The sequence below is a fragment of the Poecile atricapillus genome, chromosome W (genome assembly GCF_030490865.1).
Source record: "Poecile atricapillus isolate bPoeAtr1 chromosome W, bPoeAtr1.hap1, whole genome shotgun sequence".
Lineage (NCBI taxonomy): Eukaryota > Metazoa > Chordata > Aves > Passeriformes > Paridae > Poecile > Poecile atricapillus.
Window position 1 is genome coordinate 67,060,281 of NC_081288.1, and position 22,830 is coordinate 67,083,110.

At 45.9% G+C, this 22,830-nt stretch overlaps 2 long non-coding RNA genes across 2 annotated transcripts; both read left to right on the forward strand.

The window, feature by feature from the left end:
- The first annotated feature begins 2,239 nt into the window (after nucleotides 1-2,239).
- LOC131591851 (uncharacterized) lies at nucleotides 2,240-7,393 on the forward strand. The gene is made up of 3 exons (XR_009280470.1): nucleotides 2,240-2,285; nucleotides 2,729-2,820; nucleotides 7,310-7,393. It is a non-coding gene; the product is annotated as an uncharacterized LOC131591851 (long non-coding RNA).
- Nucleotides 7,394-14,005: 6,612 nt separating this feature from the next.
- LOC131591853 (uncharacterized) lies at nucleotides 14,006-19,159 on the forward strand. Its single transcript, XR_009280472.1, has 3 exons — nucleotides 14,006-14,051; nucleotides 14,495-14,586; nucleotides 19,076-19,159. It is a non-coding gene; the product is annotated as an uncharacterized LOC131591853 (long non-coding RNA).
- Nucleotides 19,160-22,830: the final 3,671 nt, after the last annotated feature.

A 22,830-nucleotide genomic window follows, 5' to 3' on the forward strand; every position in this document is an offset into this window, starting at 1 on the left:
CCTTCCAAAGATGGATACTGACTCAATGACTGTACAAATTGAGGGAGTGCTTCCAAATATGCCGGCACAAGAAGCTGCTGTCGTCCTTGAGCTGCGCGACACAGCTTCTTATCTGCACCTCCAACTCTGGGGCTACGTGCTTTCCTTCCCATGAGAAAGCATTGCCATTCTCCTTCAGGAACTTACCAAGCCAAGCTGTATGCCATGTCCTGTACTATGTCCAACAATGGCTCCTGCACAGAAGGGTCTACGACATAAATATCTTGCTGGACTATACCTCCTCATGGTACCTTTAACGCCTGCCCTATTACATTGTCACTATATCTTTTACTTGCCAAGGAAAGGCACTCAGAGTCACTTGGCCTTGCCTTGCCTTTGATGCTGTGGCTAGTCTACTCTTGTTTTGCTTGCTTGCTTATGTGTGCCTTGCCTGGCAAGACCTAGAAAGACCTTCCTTGCTTTGCTTTGCCTTGCCTACCGCTCTTTGCAATGCAAACCAAGTGTAGGCGCAATTGTAGGCGAGTCAAGGGAGAAACTGACAAGGCTGGAGCCATGAGGGGCAAGCAAATGGAGTGGTAGGTGAGAGAAGGCCCAGAACTTCTAGGCAAGGATGGGCATAGGAAGGCCAGGCAGAAACAGGAAGGCCTAGGCAAGGCTAGGTTTCCCTGGAGGAAAGCAGTCAAGTGTGGGCAGGTCAAGTGTGGACGTAGGCACTGGAGGGAGTGCAAGGCTAGGGAGGCAAGGCAGGGCAAGGCAAGGAAACTTTGGGGTCACCAAGGCAAGACAAATGAGAGGTACATTCAAAGACTGCTGGTACACAAAAGGGGCTAGGACAGACTTCTCTGTCTGGCCTTGATCTCATATGGGCCATCTCTAATCTGCACCTAATACACTTGGATTACCTGCTTTCCTTGGTATACAAAAGAACTGTCATTCTGGTCCTGAAGCGCAAAGGTGAAATGTGAATTTTATGTCCAAAATTCAAGACATGTAAGGATAGGTGCCAGAAGCAAGCTGCCAGGACAGATGGGTGTGCTTGCACGTGACCTCTTTTGGGCTTCCTCTCACATGCTCCTGAAATGCTGGAGGTACGTGAAAGCCTTGAGAGTCCTAGGAAAAGCAGGCAGGGCAAGGCACGATGAAGAAATGCAGCAAAAAGAGGGGTATTGAATTCCAGGTGGGGGACGAGTGAGCAAGGGAATGCAAGGCAAGGGAGAGGAGAGGTTCAAAGGGAACGCCAAGAAAAGTGGTGGCTTTGCCAGGCAAGACAAAGGAGAGGCAAGCAAGGCAATGAGAGTCCTAGAAGGAGAAGGAAATGAAAGATTGGAGCTGGACAAAGGGGAAGGGAAACTGGACAAAGTGGCAAGGGGGATGGGTGGTGCAAGGCACTGGACTGGTAGGAAGGGCAAGGGAAAGACATGGATAGGTCAGGAAGGAAGAGGAAAACAATGGCCAGGAATGACAAAGAAATGCAAGGTTGGATAGGAAAGGAAAGGCAAGGCAATGTAGGGAAGGGGTAGGCCAGACAATGGGTGTCTTAAGTGAAGCCATAAAATAGATAGCCTTCGAGAAATAATGGGTTAAAACATAGAATATGAAGGGAACATCTGGAAGTAATAAACACAACGACAGGAGGGAAAGAGAAGGATAAAAAAATCACCGGACTAAGCGTAATTTAAGCCGAAGCTAAAGCATGCCTAATGTCAATATGATAAGTTGGCCCTAGGAGGTTGGGAACTCGGCCAACTACACCGGGAAAGGACCAAATTTGGAAAGAAGTTCAAAAGTTTAAGGAGGAAGACTCCTCGGAGACCCTCGCCCACGATGAAGGCCGACCGGAACGACCCCCGAAAAGATCCTCAAAATAGAAGTTTCCGCCCACGCCCCGCCTACGGCACGCCCCATATGAATATGCATTGATATGATGTAATTCCAAACCTAAACTGTATAAAAGGCATGCTTTTGTTGTAAGACTTTGGAAAACTCCCTTTAGAGATTTCCCCAACGTGCACGTTGCTAATAAAATACCTCCTGTCTATCTGACTTAAACTGCGTCTCTTAGACAGTTATTTATCGCCTTTTGGGGCAAAATTCGGCATCAGTTCTGGCGACCCAGATGGGACGAAACAGGAGACTCAGACTTTGAGGGGTTCCCTCCGAAGAGCCGGTCCGGGGCCGGGACCCTCTGGGGCCCCTGACGGATTTTTGTCAGAAGAGACTCCCCTCCCGGACCAGCGCTCTTCGGCAGAGGAAGGATTCCCTGCATCTCCTGCTCCAATTAAGAGGTATTTTTAATTGTTTATTGGTTTTGGTTTAAAGCGCTTTATTGGGACACGGGGGTCAGACGTGACCACCGAAGGGTAAACCAGGGGACGCCCTGGTAAAAATCCCTAATTGGTACCATTTGTGTTCGATATCTCGGACATCATAGGTTTTGGTACTATTGGTGTTTGTCCCTAATTGGTACCATTTGTGTTCGATATCTCGGACATCATAGGTTTTGGTACTATTGGTGTTTGTCCCTAATTGGTACCATTTGTGTTCGATATCTCGGACATCATAGGTTTTGGTACTATTGGTGTTTGTCCCTAATTGGTACCATTTGTGTTCGATATCTCGGACATCATAGGTTTTGGTACCATTGGTGTTTGTATGTGTTTTGTGTGTTCGTTTTATGTGTTTGTTGCAAAGTTTTATAGGAGACATCTTGTCACTCTTTATGTAATAGATTGAAACGCGCATTGTGCTGTCTACGTGCCTTGAATTTGGGAAGCCGGTACTTCACAGTTTGAGGGCGACTTTTTTTTGTGACAAAACCTGGTAAAACAATTTTATTTTATAAGTGTGTGTTGTATGTGAGGGTGAGTGAGACGCAGCGTAGCTGCGAAGCGAGAGGGAGTCCTGCTCCGCATTTCCTGTTCTTCGCGAGAAGCCAGGTCGGAAACGGACTAAGCGATTGAGATTGTGTGCATGAAGTGTTAAAATATATCAGCATATCGTGGTTGCGAGAGAGGGACTGTTTCGGTTAACAGAAAACGCAGATACAGGGGATAGTCATGGGAGGTCAACAGAGTAAGGACGTAAATATGAAAACCCCCTTAGGGTGCATCCTAAAGCATTGGAAGGACCTGGGAGGGAGTCCGGGGTTGGAAGGAGGGCAGCCCATTAAAATCAGAGATTGACGGGAGAAAAAAAAACAGCCCTCAGGGACTAGATAGTCCACAGGGGTCAGGGAGCTACATGAATGCTGACAGCCCACCCACACTGGAGGTTGAGGGGGAGGAAGGCAGTGGGTCAGAAGCAGAGAGCCGAAGGGAGACACGTAGCATACCCGAGCTCAGTCCATATGGAGATAGCAACACCTCCAGAAATGGAGGCGTCTGTAGAATGGAAACCAGTGCACCAAGGACTGGGGATAAAAGCAATTCACCGGGAGGCGACGTCCCTAAATTGAGATACAGCAAGAAGAATGATAATGAGGCATGCGAAAGGGAGGCAGAGAGTAACTCACAGAAACTGAACATAGTAATTCAGATAGAGGATAAGAGAAGTGGAGGGGGAGTAGAGGATGAGAGGAACCGCAGCCCGGGACAGGATAAGAGCTGGCAGATACAAAAGAGGCGACAGACGCAGGATGAGAATCGGATGGATTGTGTGATAGAGATAGGAGAGGAAAATGAAGAGCAAGAAGGGGGAAAGAAGAAAGAGAAGAGAAAGAATAGGGAAAGCATTGAGGCACAGGAAGAAAATCCCGGGGAGGGGACCAGTCACTCGTATTACACCAGATCTGTGGCACGGGGGGAAGCAAAGCAAGGGGAGAAAGGGAATCGCACGATAGCTCCTCTCCGACAAGTTATGCCAATAGTAGGGGAAAAGACTAGAGTAAAGGTGCCATTCTCGACGAGTGATTTGAACAATTGGAGGGATGAGGCAAGGAACTTCAGGAGGAATCCAGAGGGAGTAGCAAAGAGGTTTGAACTAATGGCAAAGAACTTAGATATTGATTGGGAGGATATAGAAGTGATGTTGTCAGAGTTGACAGATACGGAAAGGGAACTCGTATTGGAAACGGGGAGGCGACATGCCCAACTATTATCGGGGAGACTAGAAGATAATTTTCCCAGCAGTAAACCAGAGTGGGACCCGGGCAACGCGGAACACTATCAACGGCTAGTGCAGTATAGAGCTAGGGGAGGGTAAAAAGGAATTAGACTTTTTGATTGATACGGGAGCAACCTTTTCGGTTTTAAATCAAGAATTTGTACCTAAAAGTGATGAATTTGTGCAAGTTGTGGGAGCAACAGGCCAACCAGAAAAGGCTTACTTTTGAAACCCATTAAATACAAAATTGGGAAGCAAATGGGAATTCATCAGTTCCTGTATTTACCAAATTCACCAAAACCCCTACTAGGGAGAGACTTATTGGAGAACTTGGGGGCCGTAATAAAGTTTAACAAAGACCAATTGGAGTTTCAAGTAAATGAAGAACAACTGATTACAGCTCTAAGCCTAACGATCAGTTGTGTGGAGCCTAAACCTGAAAGCCACAATTTCGAGCAAATCCTGAGCAAGATGTACCCATTGGTGTGGGCTACTGATATACCTGGAAAATCAAAACAAGCAGCACCGATTGTCGTTGAACTTAAAGCTGGGACAAAACCGGTGAGAAAGAAACAATACCCTCTGAGGATAGAAGATAGGAAAGGGATTGAGCCCACAATCAGAAGGTTTATGGAACTGGGGTTATTGGTAGAATGCGAATCAGATTTTAATACACCAATCCTGCCAGTCAAGAAACCTAATGGAACCTATAGGTTAGTCCAGGATCTGAGAGCAGTAAATGAAATAACTAAGGCATTGCATCCGGTAGTTGCTAACCCATACACGCTTTTGACCAGACTGAAGGAGAATTTGGCCTGGTTCACCGTATTAGATTTAAAAGACGCGTTCTTTTGCCTCCCCTTAGCTCTCGAGAGTCAAAAGATTTTTGCCTTTGAGTGGGAATCTGTAGATAGTGGAAGAAAGACCCAACTCACCTGGACAGTGTTGCCCCAAGGGTGGTGCAATTCCCCTACGATTTTTGGGAATCAGTTAGCCAAGGAACTAGAACAGTGGGAAAGGCCGCTGGGAGATGGCACCCTTCTGCAGTACGTAGACGACCTCCTAATAGCAACAGTGACAGAGGAAGAATGCATTGAATGGACCATTTCCTTGCTGAATTTCCTGGGTTTAAGTGGATATCGAGTCTCTCGACAGAAAGCACAGCTGGTACAGACACAAGTGGTGTACCTGGGATACGAAGTCTCCAGAGGACAGCGATCCCTGGGAGCAGCTAGGAAAGAGGCCATCTGCCAGATGCCCAAACCAGAGACGGTGAGAGATCTGCGCGCCTTTTTGGGGATGACAGGTTGGTGTCGGTTATGGATCTACCAGTACGGGATACTCGCTAAACCACTGTATGATTTGTTGAAGGAGGCTAAGAGCATCCTAGTTTGGACTCCCGAGGCAGAAGAAGCCTTCAAGAAGCTGAAGATGGAACTAATGAGAGCACCAGCCTTAGGTCTCCCAGACGTATCAAAACCATTCTGGCTGTTCTCCCACGAACGACAAGGGATGGCCTTAGGAGTCCTAGCACAGCAGCTGGGACCGCACAAGAGAGCTGTGGCCTACTTCTCTAACATAGAAGAGGCCAGGAAGCTCACGCTGGGCCAAAAGGTGACTGTACTAGTATCCCACACCGTGTCAGCTGTGCTGGAACAGAAAGGCAACCATTGGTTGTCGCCTTCCAGATTCCTAAAATACCAGGCCGTTCTGGCTGAATCAGATGACGTAACCATTCAGGTAACTAACATTGTGAACCCAGCTTCATTTCTAGAAGGAAGAGCCCCGGCAGAACCCATCGAACACGACTACCTGGAGACAATTGAAGCTGTCTATTCCAGTCGCCCGGACCTCAAAGAAGAGCCGTTCGAAGATGCGGACAACTGGTTCTCGGATGGCAGCAGCTTCGTGAAGCAAGGAGTAAGAATGGCTGGTTATGCGGTCACTACTACAGAAAGGGTAATTGAGTCGAACCCCTTACCCACAGGAACTTCAGCCCAGAAGGCAGAACTGATAGCTCTGACTCGAGCTCTGGAATTGGCAGAGAACATGCAAATCAATATATGGACAGACTCTAAATATGCCTTTTCTGTTGTACATGCTCATGGGGCCATCTGGAAAGAAAGAGGACTGTTGACTACACAAGAAAAAACAGTTAAACATGCAGAGGAGGTTCTGCGATTGCTAGAGGCGGTCCAACTCCCAGCTCAAGTGGCCATAATGCATTGTAAGGGACATCTGAAAGGCAATACTATTCCAGAAATAGGAAATAGAAAGGCAGATACAGAGGCCAAATTGGCTGCCACAAAGTCTAGGGAAGTGGGAATAATGGCCCTAATACCAGGAGACCTGGATATCAGTATCAAGCCAGATTACCAGGAATCAGACCATAAATGGATTCAAAGAAATAAGGGCAAAATATTAGAAAATGGTTGGGGTCAATTTGAAACAGGACAGTTAGTAGTACCAGGAAATGTGATGTGGCAGTTTGTAAAAGCAGAACATGAGAAGGCCCATTGGGGTTTGGATCCGCTTTACCAATATTTGCAAACCAGGATAGCAGGACCGAAATTATTTACTACTATAAAGCACGTAACATCCCAGTGCGAACGGTGCCTGAGAAATAACCCGAATACGGGAACCAAGATACACCAAGGAGCCATAAGTCGAGGTAAATTCCCAGGTGAAGTATGGCAAATTGATTTTTCTGAGCTCCCAAGAAAAGGGGGGGCTCCGATATTTGTTGGTATTAACTGATACATTTTCTGGGTGGCCTGAAGCATTCCCTTGCAGGACAAACAAGGAAAGAGAAGTGACCGAAATACTGTTGAATGAAATCATTCCGCGGTTTGGGGTACCGAAGAGTATTTCCTCGGATAGGGGTACACACTTCTGTGCGAAAGTGGTGAGAGCAATAAGCAAAGCATTATGGTATCAAGCCTTGCCTATTGCTCTGCTGAGGCTGAGAGTCAAACCAAGGTCAAAAGAGAAGCTAAGCCCATTCGAAATCCTGTATGGTAGACCTTATGCTATGCAAGTTGTAAACGGGGATGCCATAGGCCAAATCGGTAACCAGTACATTTATGATTATGTAATTACAGTGGGGAAACAATTGGATAAGAATGCTACCGTGGTAATAGAGCACCAACCTAAATAACCTGATTGTAAATTGCATCCGTTTAACCCCGGTGATTGGGTGTATGTTAAGAATCTTTTAGGAAAACCCCTACAAGAGAAGTGGGAAGGACCTTTCCAAGTGCTGCTGACTACCTTCACCGCGGTCCGGATCAAGGAGCGACCTACGTGGATTCATTACTCGCGGGTCAAGAAAGCTCCAGAGAGTAAACAAGAGGAACGGACATCATGACCTTGACTTCACCTCAAGCCCTTTCAACCCTGATCATTGGACTCTCGATAAGTATAGCTCTTCCCCGAGACTCTGACCCGATAGATCCATAGTCTCACGCACACCAGTGTATCCACCCGGAATGGGGAGAGAAGGGACCCTATTTCGAGGTATATGCCCTACGTAACAATCAGCCATACGCAAGTAAATTATGGCATCAATCTTCCATGGTAGCATACAAGGGAGACCAAATCCAAATTGGGTGTCGAGAGCTTGACTCAGTGGAAGGAAGAACAAAGCAGCTAGTATTGACAATTCGATCCTTGGGGAAGTCAGCATCCGAACATAACTTAATTACCTTTAGTCCGGTAAAAATGGGTAAGCCCACTATTTGGAGGCAGCAAAAGGGCCCAATTTCATGTCGGTGGAGTGATTTCCGGGAAGATCCAACCGGATCACAGCCCCAAAGACTTGCCCCAAGAAACCACTCCACCAGCGGAATGCAAACAATGTTTGGGCCAGTTATGATTATATCAAAAATAAGTGGCAATCGGTTAGCACAGAAGCATGTATTCCTAGAGGACAGCTAGGTTATGTTTGCGAAAACGCTGTAGTAGAGGCAGAAGATTTATGCTTAGATGCTGAGAATAGAGTGTGCACCTTTGAAGTGCTTTTGCGTAATCGAACACAGTCACAAGTTTACTATATAGGGAATGGGTGTGCTTGCGTACGGACAGCCTGTGACAATGTCACTATAGATAATTGCCAAGAGGAAACTAACAATACTAACTTTTGTGTATGCAACTTTACCAAAATAGTGGGTTGCGATTTTCATTATACTGTCCCAATAACTACTCAACAGCTAATTAACACAGATTTTAACCTGTATCGAGAAATACCAGAATTGCAAATAGGGATGGATGTCAAAATTCTCAAAGCAATGCTCGCACACCCCAAAGTAAAGGAATTGGTGCAAAGAGTGAATCAAACAACTACACGGATGGTATGGCAGGTAGAACATGATTCAGAAAGAATAAAGAATGTCCTCACCGAAGTAGAACAAGTAGGCCAGCATCATTGGTGGGATATCTTCACAGGATTTTCCCCAACAGCCACACAGGTTTTCAATTACCTGGTGCCCCCAATGATATTGGTAGTTAGAGCCTTGTTGGTTTTAACTTTTACAAATATTTTTATGTGGTGGAAGCTAAGGATCATAATGAAAAGGACCCAAATGGTTTGGGCTATGGTACGAGCGCATCAGCGCTCTTAGGATTAGACATCAGCACTCTTAGGATCAGACCTTGACGAAAGAATTCGTAAGTCATAAGAAAAGGGGGGAATGAAGCCATAAAATAGATAGCCTTCGAGAAATAATGGGTTAAAACATAGAATATGAAGGGAACATCTGGAAGTAATAAACACAACGACAGGAGGGAAAGAGAAGGATAAAAAAATCACCGGACTAAGCGTAATTTAAGCCGAAGCTAAAGCATGCCTAATGTCAATATGATAAGTTGGCCCTAGGAGGTTGGGAACTCGGCCAACTACACCGGGAAAGGACCAAATTTGGAAAGAAGTTCAAAAGTTTAAGGAGGAAGACTCCTCGGAGACCCTCGCCCACGATGAAGGCCGACCGGAACGACCCCCGAAAAGATCCTCAAAATAGAAGTTTCCGCCCACGCCCCGCCTACGGCACGCCCCATATGAATATGCATTGATATGATGTAATTCCAAACCTAAACTGTATAAAAGGCATGCTTTTGTTGTAAGACTTTGGAAAACTCCCTTTAGAGATTTCCCCAACGTGCACGTTGCTAATAAAATACCTCCTGTCTATCTGACTTAAACTGCGTCTCTTAGACAGTTATTTATCGCCTTTTGGGGAAAAATTCGGCATCATAAGAGGAAAAGTATGCATAGCAAGGCCAAGAGAAAAGCGGTAAAGAAGTTAGCGTGGGGGATAGGTGAGTGTAGCTGAGAAAGAAAGAAAATGCCTCATTCCAGTTTGTATGTATGTATGTGTGTGTGAAGTTTGCAGGATGTAAAGCAGAAGAAAGCAGTGACTTGATGGTGGAGTGAATGGATGCTTTTGAATACACGTGGCAAGGTCCAAGCAAACTATTTGTCTTGGCACATCTGTGTCCCATAAACTTCTTAGTTTAGATTCAGACTGTAAGCGGGACAGAGAACACCCCTAAAATTACAGCTGAGCAAGAAAGCAGGTCGCATCAGCATGTTTTAAAGGAAGCAGTTTTTTTGTGTGAGAAGAAAATGGACATATGAGACTCCAGCAGTATCGACGTTCAGCTTAGAAGCAAAGTGCAATGATTCCGTACAAACTCTGAAAATGAAACGCAGCAATAAAAAGGCAATGGGACATGTCAGCGAAAGCTTTGTGGCCAAGCAGGGTGAGATGTTTGAAGCAGAACCACAGTTTGGTTTCACTAAGGATCCATCATGGTGGATTGCAAACATGTGCCAAGACAACACATATTCTGCAGCTGTTGCAGCTCTCCGCAGGAACACTAGCGCTTTCCCTTAGACTCTAAAATGCAGAGAAATGGCCTGCGCAGCGCAGAAGCTATTTGTGCTGCTTGTACACCTCTTCCAACCCCTCAGTGGAAACTATTGCGCCTGCCTTTAGACTCTGAGATCCAGAGAACACAATGGTAGAGGCAGTGGAGAATGGAAGGAGAGAGTGAAGTTTGATGAGTGAGTTTGATGTGACTTATGTGGAGCACGCAGAAAATGTAGCCCCGTACTGGTTTTTACACCTGGAGCCTATTTCTGTAAGACATTTCAGGTGGACATTTTTGATCAAGAAGCCAGAGTGAAAAAATTGACAGCAGGTCTCTCTGGGAAAGAAAAAGCAGCAAGGCGTCGTGTGCCATTTAAATGCTGCTATAAGAAGGGCATACTTTAGCAGCATCTCTCTTGACACTTCTATCTGTGTAATCTCTAGCTGCTTGGACACAGCGACACTGAAAATAATTGTACTGCAAATACCAAGTTACACAGGGAAAAAGGCTAGGTCAGCAAATGCCTTCTGTCCTGGCACATCTCTCAGTCAGAACTCCAGCTGAAAAATTTTGCTGTAATGATGGACTTTGCCACTTGGAGAGAATTTATATAGTTGGGAAGAAACATTCAAAGCCCTAGTGCATTTCGTCTATTTTACGGACTGCAAAGGCACTATGAAGGCCAGCCCTAGCTTTTTGTTGGACTTTTTCTTTTTGAGTAGCTGCTGGACGTTTTGAAGCGGTTTGGGATCTGCTAGAGTGCAAGGTAATACATAGAGTTTGAGGAAAGTGATATACACATTTTATATCTCCAGGGAGGTGGATGTAGTTCAGTGTGTGCGAGTTACATGTTGAGCAGCTGATCACACAGAAAAGAAGAGGCTGCGCTGCAATTGCCTTTTCATTTGCAGCTTATAAACTGCACAGCCCACAATGAAACAATTCCACTTCCTTCTGTGCTACATACAGGATCACATTCTCTCAGTCTCTAAGAGCCAGGACCCCCAGCGGAGCTCTTCCCTGCGCTGCTCCTACACCAATGAGGCCGGAGCCGCAAACAGCTTGGCTTTTTCCCTGGCACCGGCTGCCAGCGCTCATCAAAATAACCACACGATGGCGCTGTCGACTAACAAAAGAAGGAAACACACCGAGGCCAGCTCCAAAGGACAGAGCCGAGTTGGAAACGTCCCTGCTCTCAAATTAACTGTGCCAGGAAAAAAAGACTTTGCTGATCTTCCCCCTCCAAGTGTGCAAACACTTTTGCACCACACTCAAAGGGCAACACAAAATCCTCTGCCCTAACAAACATTTTCACTCTCGCAGAGTCCGGTAACAAACTCAAAGACATCCGCTCAACAAATGTGCCAGCTGAGAGAGAAAGTTCTTTGCTGCCTACAATTTCAACTTCACCCATCAAACAATGAACACACACCCTGCTATTAGCACTTTTCTTTTCTGCTCTACGCTCCTAAGCTTTCAGTCTCAGAGTCAAGATCCAAGCAGCATGGCAACAGGGACTACTCACACACTAAAGCTACAAGGACAAAAAGCTCAACAACTTGGTGTCTAGATTCCCACTGTCAGTTCAACAGCTCTAACCCACAGGGAAACCTCTTGGGAAAAACCTTTAAATTCACTGAGACCACCCAAAGTGCCCATCCAAACTTAATTTCTTTGCCAAAGAGAAGAACAAGAAGCTCATTTCAAGAGAAATGGCATCCCCTCCTCCAAAATCCAAAACATCCAGTGACTGATCCCATACAATGGTGGCAGAACACTCTTACTAGAGGCAGACAGCCTTCCAAAGATGGATACTGACTCAATGACTGTACAAATTGAGGGAGTGCTTCCAAATATGCCGGCACAAGAAGCTGCTGTCGTCCTTGAGCTGCGCGACACAGCTTCTTATCTGCACCTCCAACTCTGGGGCTACGTGCTTTCCTTCCCATGAGAAAGCATTGCCATTCTCCTTCAGGAACTTACCAAGCCAAGCTGTATGCCATGTCCTGTACTATGTCCAACAATGGCTCCTGCACAGAAGGGTCTACGACATAAATATCTTGCTGGACTATACCTCCTCATGGTACCTTTAACGCCTGCCCTATTACATTGTCACTATATCTTTTACTTGCCAAGGAAAGGCACTCAGAGTCACTTGGCCTTGCCTTGCCTTTGATGCTGTGGCTAGTCTACTCTTGTTTTGCTTGCTTGCTTATGTGTGCCTTGCCTGGCAAGACCTAGAAAGACCTTCCTTGCTTTGCTTTGCCTTGCCTACCGCTCTTTGCAATGCAAACCAAGTGTAGGCGCAATTGTAGGCGAGTCAAGGGAGAAACTGACAAGGCTGGAGCCATGAGGGGCAAGCAAATGGAGTGGTAGGTGAGAGAAGGCCCAGAACTTCTAGGCAAGGATGGGCATAGGAAGGCCAGGCAGAAACAGGAAGGCCTAGGCAAGGCTAGGTTTCCCTGGAGGAAAGCAGTCAAGTGTGGGCAGGTCAAGTGTGGACGTAGGCACTGGAGGGAGTGCAAGGCTAGGGAGGCAAGGCAGGGCAAGGCAAGGAAACTTTGGGGTCACCAAGGCAAGACAAATGAGAGGTACATTCAAAGACTGCTGGTACACAAAAGGGGCTAGGACAGACTTCTCTGTCTGGCCTTGATCTCATATGGGCCATCTCTAATCTGCACCTAATACACTTGGATTACCTGCTTTCCTTGGTATACAAAAGAACTGTCATTCTGGTCCTGAAGCGCAAAGGTGAAATGTGAATTTTATGTCCAAAATTCAAGACATGTAAGGATAGGTGCCAGAAGCAAGCTGCCAGGACAGATGGGTGTGCTTGCACGTGACCTCTTTTGGGCTTCCTCTCACATGCTCCTGAAATGCTGGAGGTACGTGAAAGCCTTGAGAGTCCTAGGAAAAGCAGGCAGGGCAAGGCACGATGAAGAAATGCAGCAAAAAGAGGGGTATTGAATTCCAGGTGGGGGACGAGTGAGCAAGGGAATGCAAGGCAAGGGAGAGGAGAGGTTCAAAGGGAACGCCAAGAAAAGTGGTGGCTTTGCCAGGCAAGACAAAGGAGAGGCAAGCAAGGCAATGAGAGTCCTAGAAGGAGAAGGAAATGAAAGATTGGAGCTGGACAAAGGGGAAGGGAAACTGGACAAAGTGGCAAGGGGGATGGGTGGTGCAAGGCACTGGACTGGTAGGAAGGGCAAGGGAAAGACATGGATAGGTCAGGAAGGAAGAGGAAAACAATGGCCAGGAATGACAAAGAAATGCAAGGTTGGATAGGAAAGGAAAGGCAAGGCAATGTAGGGAAGGGGTAGGCCAGACAATGGGTGTCTTAAGTGAAGCCATAAAATAGATAGCCTTCGAGAAATAATGGGTTAAAACATAGAATATGAAGGGAACATCTGGAAGTAATAAACACAACGACAGGAGGGAAAGAGAAGGATAAAAAAATCACCGGACTAAGCGTAATTTAAGCCGAAGCTAAAGCATGCCTAATGTCAATATGATAAGTTGGCCCTAGGAGGTTGGGAACTCGGCCAACTACACCGGGAAAGGACCAAATTTGGAAAGAAGTTCAAAAGTTTAAGGAGGAAGACTCCTCGGAGACCCTCGCCCACGATGAAGGCCGACCGGAACGACCCCCGAAAAGATCCTCAAAATAGAAGTTTCCGCCCACGCCCCGCCTACGGCACGCCCCATATGAATATGCATTGATATGATGTAATTCCAAACCTAAACTGTATAAAAGGCATGCTTTTGTTGTAAGACTTTGGAAAACTCCCTTTAGAGATTTCCCCAACGTGCACGTTGCTAATAAAATACCTCCTGTCTATCTGACTTAAACTGCGTCTCTTAGACAGTTATTTATCGCCTTTTGGGGCAAAATTCGGCATCAGTTCTGGCGACCCAGATGGGACGAAACAGGAGACTCAGACTTTGAGGGGTTCCCTCCGAAGAGCCGGTCCGGGGCCGGGACCCTCTGGGGCCCCTGACGGATTTTTGTCAGAAGAGACTCCCCTCCCGGACCAGCGCTCTTCGGCAGAGGAAGGATTCCCTGCATCTCCTGCTCCAATTAAGAGGTATTTTTAATTGTTTATTGGTTTTGGTTTAAAGCGCTTTATTGGGACACGGGGGTCAGACGTGACCACCGAAGGGTAAACCAGGGGACGCCCTGGTAAAAATCCCTAATTGGTACCATTTGTGTTCGATATCTCGGACATCATAGGTTTTGGTACTATTGGTGTTTGTCCCTAATTGGTACCATTTGTGTTCGATATCTCGGACATCATAGGTTTTGGTACTATTGGTGTTTGTCCCTAATTGGTACCATTTGTGTTCGATATCTCGGACATCATAGGTTTTGGTACTATTGGTGTTTGTCCCTAATTGGTACCATTTGTGTTCGATATCTCGGACATCATAGGTTTTGGTACCATTGGTGTTTGTATGTGTTTTGTGTGTTCGTTTTATGTGTTTGTTGCAAAGTTTTATAGGAGACATCTTGTCACTCTTTATGTAATAGATTGAAACGCGCATTGTGCTGTCTACGTGCCTTGAATTTGGGAAGCCGGTACTTCACAGTTTGAGGGCGACTTTTTTTTGTGACAAAACCTGGTAAAACAATTTTATTTTATAAGTGTGTGTTGTATGTGAGGGTGAGTGAGACGCAGCGTAGCTGCGAAGCGAGAGGGAGTCCTGCTCCGCATTTCCTGTTCTTCGCGAGAAGCCAGGTCGGAAACGGACTAAGCGATTGAGATTGTGTGCATGAAGTGTTAAAATATATCAGCATATCGTGGTTGCGAGAGAGGGACTGTTTCGGTTAACAGAAAACGCAGATACAGGGGATAGTCATGGGAGGTCAACAGAGTAAGGACGTAAATATGAAAACCCCCTTAGGGTGCATCCTAAAGCATTGGAAGGACCTGGGAGGGAGTCCGGGGTTGGAAGGAGGGCAGCCCATTAAAATCAGAGATTGACGGGAGAAAAAAAAACAGCCCTCAGGGACTAGATAGTCCACAGGGGTCAGGGAGCTACATGAATGCTGACAGCCCACCCACACTGGAGGTTGAGGGGGAGGAAGGCAGTGGGTCAGAAGCAGAGAGCCGAAGGGAGACACGTAGCATACCCGAGCTCAGTCCATATGGAGATAGCAACACCTCCAGAAATGGAGGCGTCTGTAGAATGGAAACCAGTGCACCAAGGACTGGGGATAAAAGCAATTCACCGGGAGGCGACGTCCCTAAATTGAGATACAGCAAGAAGAATGATAATGAGGCATGCGAAAGGGAGGCAGAGAGTAACTCACAGAAACTGAACATAGTAATTCAGATAGAGGATAAGAGAAGTGGAGGGGGAGTAGAGGATGAGAGGAACCGCAGCCCGGGACAGGATAAGAGCTGGCAGATACAAAAGAGGCGACAGACGCAGGATGAGAATCGGATGGATTGTGTGATAGAGATAGGAGAGGAAAATGAAGAGCAAGAAGGGGGAAAGAAGAAAGAGAAGAGAAAGAATAGGGAAAGCATTGAGGCACAGGAAGAAAATCCCGGGGAGGGGACCAGTCACTCGTATTACACCAGATCTGTGGCACGGGGGGAAGCAAAGCAAGGGGAGAAAGGGAATCGCACGATAGCTCCTCTCCGACAAGTTATGCCAATAGTAGGGGAAAAGACTAGAGTAAAGGTGCCATTCTCGACGAGTGATTTGAACAATTGGAGGGATGAGGCAAGGAACTTCAGGAGGAATCCAGAGGGAGTAGCAAAGAGGTTTGAACTAATGGCAAAGAACTTAGATATTGATTGGGAGGATATAGAAGTGATGTTGTCAGAGTTGACAGATACGGAAAGGGAACTCGTATTGGAAACGGGGAGGCGACATGCCCAACTATTATCGGGGAGACTAGAAGATAATTTTCCCAGCAGTAAACCAGAGTGGGACCCGGGCAACGCGGAACACTATCAACGGCTAGTGCAGTATAGAGCTAGGGGAGGGTAAAAAGGAATTAGACTTTTTGATTGATACGGGAGCAACCTTTTCGGTTTTAAATCAAGAATTTGTACCTAAAAGTGATGAATTTGTGCAAGTTGTGGGAGCAACAGGCCAACCAGAAAAGGCTTACTTTTGAAACCCATTAAATACAAAATTGGGAAGCAAATGGGAATTCATCAGTTCCTGTATTTACCAAATTCACCAAAACCCCTACTAGGGAGAGACTTATTGGAGAACTTGGGGGCCGTAATAAAGTTTAACAAAGACCAATTGGAGTTTCAAGTAAATGAAGAACAACTGATTACAGCTCTAAGCCTAACGATCAGTTGTGTGGAGCCTAAACCTGAAAGCCACAATTTCGAGCAAATCCTGAGCAAGATGTACCCATTGGTGTGGGCTACTGATATACCTGGAAAATCAAAACAAGCAGCACCGATTGTCGTTGAACTTAAAGCTGGGACAAAACCGGTGAGAAAGAAACAATACCCTCTGAGGATAGAAGATAGGAAAGGGATTGAGCCCACAATCAGAAGGTTTATGGAACTGGGGTTATTGGTAGAATGCGAATCAGATTTTAATACACCAATCCTGCCAGTCAAGAAACCTAATGGAACCTATAGGTTAGTCCAGGATCTGAGAGCAGTAAATGAAATAACTAAGGCATTGCATCCGGTAGTTGCTAACCCATACACGCTTTTGACCAGACTGAAGGAGAATTTGGCCTGGTTCACCGTATTAGATTTAAAAGACGCGTTCTTTTGCCTCCCCTTAGCTCTCGAGAGTCAAAAGATTTTTGCCTTTGAGTGGGAATCTGTAGATAGTGGAAGAAAGACCCAACTCACCTGGACAGTGTTGCCCCAAGGGTGGTGCAATTCCCCTACGATTTTTGGGAATCAGTTAGCCAAGGAACTAGAACAGTGGGAAAGGCCGCTGGGAGATGGCACCCTTCTGCAGTACGTAGACGACCTCCTAATAGCAACAGTGACAGAGGAAGAATGCATTGAATGGACCATTTCCTTGCTGAATTTCCTGGGTTTAAGTGGATATCGAGTCTCTCGACAGAAAGCACAGCTGGTACAGACACAAGTGGTGTACCTGGGATACGAAGTCTCCAGAGGACAGCGATCCCTGGGAGCAGCTAGGAAAGAGGCCATCTGCCAGATGCCCAAACCAGAGACGGTGAGAGATCTGCGCGCCTTTTTGGGGATGACAGGTTGGTGTCGGTTATGGATCTACCAGTACGGGATACTCGCTAAACCACTGTATGATTTGTTGAAGGAGGCTAAGAGCATCCTAGTTTGGACTCCCGAGGCAGAAGAAGCCTTCAAGAAGCTGAAGATGGAACTAATGAGAGCACCAGCCTTAGGTCTCCCAGACGTATCAAAACCATTCTGGCTGTTCTCCCACGAACGACAAGGGATGGCCTTAGGAGTCCTAGCACAGCAGCTGGGACCGCACAAGAGAGCTGTGGCCTACTTCTCTAACATAGAAGAGGCCAGGAAGCTCACGCTGGGCCAAAAGGTGACTGTACTAGTATCCCACACCGTGTCAGCTGTGCTGGAACAGAAAGGCAACCATTGGTTGTCGCCTTCCAGATTCCTAAAATACCAGGCCGTTCTGGCTGAATCAGATGACGTAACCATTCAGGTAACTAACATTGTGAACCCAGCTTCATTTCTAGAAGGAAGAGCCCCGGCAGAACCCATCGAACACGACTACCTGGAGACAATTGAAGCTGTCTATTCCAGTCGCCCGGACCTCAAAGAAGAGCCGTTCGAAGATGCGGACAACTGGTTCTCGGATGGCAGCAGCTTCGTGAAGCAAGGAGTAAGAATGGCTGGTTATGCGGTCACTACTACAGAAAGGGTAATTGAGTCGAACCCCTTACCCACAGGAACTTCAGCCCAGAAGGCAGAACTGATAGCTCTGACTCGAGCTCTGGAATTGGCAGAGAACATGCAAATCAATATATGGACAGACTCTAAATATGCCTTTTCTGTTGTACATGCTCATGGGGCCATCTGGAAAGAAAGAGGACTGTTGACTACACAAGAAAAAACAGTTAAACATGCAGAGGAGGTTCTGCGATTGCTAGAGGCGGTCCAACTCCCAGCTCAAGTGGCCATAATGCATTGTAAGGGACATCTGAAAGGCAATACTATTCCAGAAATAGGAAATAGAAAGGCAGATACAGAGGCCAAATTGGCTGCCACAAAGTCTAGGGAAGTGGGAATAATGGCCCTAATACCAGGAGACCTGGATATCAGTATCAAGCCAGATTACCAGGAATCAGACCATAAATGGATTCAAAGAAATAAGGGCAAAATATTAGAAAATGGTTGGGGTCAATTTGAAACAGGACAGTTAGTAGTACCAGGAAATGTGATGTGGCAGTTTGTAAAAGCAGAACATGAGAAGGCCCATTGGGGTTTGGATCCGCTTTACCAATATTTGCAAACCAGGATAGCAGGACCGAAATTATTTACTACTATAAAGCACGTAACATCCCAGTGCGAACGGTGCCTGAGAAATAACCCGAATACGGGAACCAAGATACACCAAGGAGCCATAAGTCGAGGTAAATTCCCAGGTGAAGTATGGCAAATTGATTTTTCTGAGCTCCCAAGAAAAGGGGGGGCTCCGATATTTGTTGGTATTAACTGATACATTTTCTGGGTGGCCTGAAGCATTCCCTTGCAGGACAAACAAGGAAAGAGAAGTGACCGAAATACTGTTGAATGAAATCATTCCGCGGTTTGGGGTACCGAAGAGTATTTCCTCGGATAGGGGTACACACTTCTGTGCGAAAGTGGTGAGAGCAATAAGCAAAGCATTATGGTATCAAGCCTTGCCTATTGCTCTGCTGAGGCTGAGAGTCAAACCAAGGTCAAAAGAGAAGCTAAGCCCATTCGAAATCCTGTATGGTAGACCTTATGCTATGCAAGTTGTAAACGGGGATGCCATAGGCCAAATCGGTAACCAGTACATTTATGATTATGTAATTACAGTGGGGAAACAATTGGATAAGAATGCTACCGTGGTAATAGAGCACCAACCTAAATAACCTGATTGTAAATTGCATCCGTTTAACCCCGGTGATTGGGTGTATGTTAAGAATCTTTTAGGAAAACCCCTACAAGAGAAGTGGGAAGGACCTTTCCAAGTGCTGCTGACTACCTTCACCGCGGTCCGGATCAAGGAGCGACCTACGTGGATTCATTACTCGCGGGTCAAGAAAGCTCCAGAGAGTAAACAAGAGGAACGGACATCATGACCTTGACTTCACCTCAAGCCCTTTCAACCCTGATCATTGGACTCTCGATAAGTATAGCTCTTCCCCGAGACTCTGACCCGATAGATCCATAGTCTCACGCACACCAGTGTATCCACCCGGAATGGGGAGAGAAGGGACCCTATTTCGAGGTATATGCCCTACGTAACAATCAGCCATACGCAAGTAAATTATGGCATCAATCTTCCATGGTAGCATACAAGGGAGACCAAATCCAAATTGGGTGTCGAGAGCTTGACTCAGTGGAAGGAAGAACAAAGCAGCTAGTATTGACAATTCGATCCTTGGGGAAGTCAGCATCCGAACATAACTTAATTACCTTTAGTCCGGTAAAAATGGGTAAGCCCACTATTTGGAGGCAGCAAAAGGGCCCAATTTCATGTCGGTGGAGTGATTTCCGGGAAGATCCAACCGGATCACAGCCCCAAAGACTTGCCCCAAGAAACCACTCCACCAGCGGAATGCAAACAATGTTTGGGCCAGTTATGATTATATCAAAAATAAGTGGCAATCGGTTAGCACAGAAGCATGTATTCCTAGAGGACAGCTAGGTTATGTTTGCGAAAACGCTGTAGTAGAGGCAGAAGATTTATGCTTAGATGCTGAGAATAGAGTGTGCACCTTTGAAGTGCTTTTGCGTAATCGAACACAGTCACAAGTTTACTATATAGGGAATGGGTGTGCTTGCGTACGGACAGCCTGTGACAATGTCACTATAGATAATTGCCAAGAGGAAACTAACAATACTAACTTTTGTGTATGCAACTTTACCAAAATAGTGGGTTGCGATTTTCATTATACTGTCCCAATAACTACTCAACAGCTAATTAACACAGATTTTAACCTGTATCGAGAAATACCAGAATTGCAAATAGGGATGGATGTCAAAATTCTCAAAGCAATGCTCGCACACCCCAAAGTAAAGGAATTGGTGCAAAGAGTGAATCAAACAACTACACGGATGGTATGGCAGGTAGAACATGATTCAGAAAGAATAAAGAATGTCCTCACCGAAGTAGAACAAGTAGGCCAGCATCATTGGTGGGATATCTTCACAGGATTTTCCCCAACAGCCACACAGGTTTTCAATTACCTGGTGCCCCCAATGATATTGGTAGTTAGAGCCTTGTTGGTTTTAACTTTTACAAATATTTTTATGTGGTGGAAGCTAAGGATCATAATGAAAAGGACCCAAATGGTTTGGGCTATGGTACGAGCGCATCAGCGCTCTTAGGATTAGACATCAGCACTCTTAGGATCAGACCTTGACGAAAGAATTCGTAAGTCATAAGAAAAGGGGGGAATGAAGCCATAAAATAGATAGCCTTCGAGAAATAATGGGTTAAAACATAGAATATGAAGGGAACATCTGGAAGTAATAAACACAACGACAGGAGGGAAAGAGAAGGATAAAAAAATCACCGGACTAAGCGTAATTTAAGCCGAAGCTAAAGCATGCCTAATGTCAATATGATAAGTTGGCCCTAGGAGGTTGGGAACTCGGCCAACTACACCGGGAAAGGACCAAATTTGGAAAGAAGTTCAAAAGTTTAAGGAGGAAGACTCCTCGGAGACCCTCGCCCACGATGAAGGCCGACCGGAACGACCCCCGAAAAGATCCTCAAAATAGAAGTTTCCGCCCACGCCCCGCCTACGGCACGCCCCATATGAATATGCATTGATATGATGTAATTCCAAACCTAAACTGTATAAAAGGCATGCTTTTGTTGTAAGACTTTGGAAAACTCCCTTTAGAGATTTCCCCAACGTGCACGTTGCTAATAAAATACCTCCTGTCTATCTGACTTAAACTGCGTCTCTTAGACAGTTATTTATCGCCTTTTGGGGAAAAATTCGGCATCATAAGAGGAAAAGTATGCATAGCAAGGCCAAGAGAAAAGCGGTAAAGAAGTTAGCGTGGGGGATAGGTGAGTGTAGCTGAGAAAGAAAGAAAATGCCTCATTCCAGTTTGTATGTATGTATGTGTGTGTGAAGTTTGCAGGATGTAAAGCAGAAGAAAGCAGTGACTTGATGGTGGAGTGAATGGATGCTTTTGAATACACGTGGCAAGGTCCAAGCAAACTATTTGTCTTGGCACATCTGTGTCCCATAAACTTCTTAGTTTAGATTCAGACTGTAAGCGGGACAGAGAACACCCCTAAAATTACAGCTGAGCAAGAAAGCAGGTCGCATCAGCATGTTTTAAAGGAAGCAGTTTTTTTGTGTGAGAAGAAAATGGACATATGAGACTCCAGCAGTATCGACGTTCAGCTTAGAAGCAAAGTGCAATGATTCCGTACAAACTCTGAAAATGAAACGCAGCAATAAAAAGGCAATGGGACATGTCAGCGAAAGCTTTGTGGCCAAGCAGGGTGAGATGTTTGAAGCAGAACCACAGTTTGGTTTCACTAAGGATCCATCATGGTGGATTGCAAACATGTGCCAAGACAACACATATTCTGCAGCTGTTGCAGCTCTCCGCTTTCCCTTAGACTCTAAAATGCAGAGAAATGGCCTGCGCAGCGCAGAAGCTATTTGTGCTGCTTGTACACCTCTTCCAACCCCTCAGTGGAAACTATTGCGCCTGCCTTTAGACTCTGAGATCCAGAGAACACAATGGTAGAGGCAGTGGAGAATGGAAGGAGAGAGTGAAGTTTGATGAGTGAGTTTGATGTGACTTATGTGGAGCACGCAGAAAATGTAGCCCCGTACTGGTTTTTACACCTGGAGCCTATTTCTGTAAGACATTTCAGGTGGACATTTTTGATCAAGAAGCCAGAGTGAAAAAATTGACAGCAGGTCTCTCTGGGAAAGAAAAAGCAGCAAGGCGTCGTGTGCCATTTAAATGCTGCTATAAGAAGGGCATACTTTAGCAGCATCTCTCTTGACACTTCTATCTGTGTAATCTCTAGCTGCTTGGACACAGCGACACTGAAAATAATTGTACTGCAAATACCAAGTTACACAGGGAAAAAGGCTAGGTCAGCAAATGCCTTCTGTCCTGGCACATCTCTCAGTCAGAACTCCAGCTGAAAAATTTTGCTGTAATGATGGACTTTGCCACTTGGAGAGAATTTATATAGTTGGGAAGAAACATTCAAAGCCCTAGTGCATTTCGTCTATTTTACGGACTGCAAAGGCACTATGAAGGCCAGCCCTAGCTTTTTGTTGGACTTTTTCTTTTTGAGTAGCTGCTGGACGTTTTGAAGCGGTTTGGGATCTGCTAGAGTGCAAGGTAATACATAGAGTTTGAGGAAAGTGATATACACATTTTATATCTCCAGGGAGGTGGATGTAGTTCAGTGTGTGCGAGTTACATGTTGAGCAGCTGATCACACAGAAAAGAAGAGGCTGCGCTGCAATTGCCTTTTCATTTGCAGCTTATAAACTGCACAGCCCACAATGAAACAATTCCACTTCCTTCTGTGCTACATACAGGATCACATTCTCTCAGTCTCTAAGAGCCAGGACCCCCAGCGGAGCTCTTCCCTGCGCTGCTCCTACACCAATGAGGCCGGAGCCGCAAACAGCTTGGCTTTTTCCCTGGCACCGGCTGCCAGCGCTCATCAAAATAACCA